An 864-nucleotide genomic window follows, 5' to 3' on the forward strand; every position below is an offset into this window, starting at 1 on the left:
CCAATTCTCAGGAGTAATTCCATCAGTTTGAATTTAAATGCCTGAATGAGGATACTGGAATGGCCACTGATTAACTTGAATTTGGTGGTCAAAAATTTCTTCAGAGGGTTTGACACTCGGCAAGATTTCATAAGGCTTAGAAACGGTTTTTTAAAAAATAAAGTAAAATTTCAGTACCCGTAAATGTGGCTCAAACGGGGCATAGGGGCTTAGATGAGTGCTGCAGCAATACTTACTTTTTGTTTTTAACCACTTCAGGCCTCGAAATAGAGGCTGTGTTGGTGTAATGGAAAAAGCAGCCTTGGAATCTGACAGAGCCTAATTCCTGGATTCAGTCCCAGTCCTGCGTGACCTTGGGCAAGTTACTTTACTTCTCTGAATTTCCGTTTCCTCCTATGCAAGACCAGGACTGCGAGAGCCACCTTGCAGCGTAGGCTGCGGCGCGCCCAGAACACACCGGGTGGGCCCTAAACAGATAGCAGCCATATTCCGGGCACCCGCTCCGCGCAGCTCTCGCGGCCGCGCTCTCCCCAGCAGGTGTAGGCACCGTCCGCCGCGCAGGGCCGGGCTGCGGCCGGGCGGCCCCGCCCTTCCGTTCTCGCGGGCCTGCTCCTCGGCGTCCCCGCGCAGGCCGCGGCGGGAGGTGGCAGCGCGCCGGCCTCCGCGTCCCGGGACCGCCCCGGGCGGAGCCCGCAGAGGGGCGGGGGCAGGGCGCCGGGACCCGGCTCCCAGGCCCAGCCCGGCCGAGTGCGGGCGCGCGGAGGCGGCTCCGCGCCTGAGCGTGTGTGCGCGGCCGCCGCCCCCTCAGCCCTCCCCTCGGCCCTCCCCTCGGCCCCCTCCGCCCTCGCGCGCCGCCCGCCCGGG

The sequence above is a fragment of the Neomonachus schauinslandi genome, chromosome 6, assembly GCF_002201575.2.
Source record: "Neomonachus schauinslandi chromosome 6, ASM220157v2, whole genome shotgun sequence".
NCBI lineage: Eukaryota > Metazoa > Chordata > Mammalia > Carnivora > Phocidae > Neomonachus > Neomonachus schauinslandi.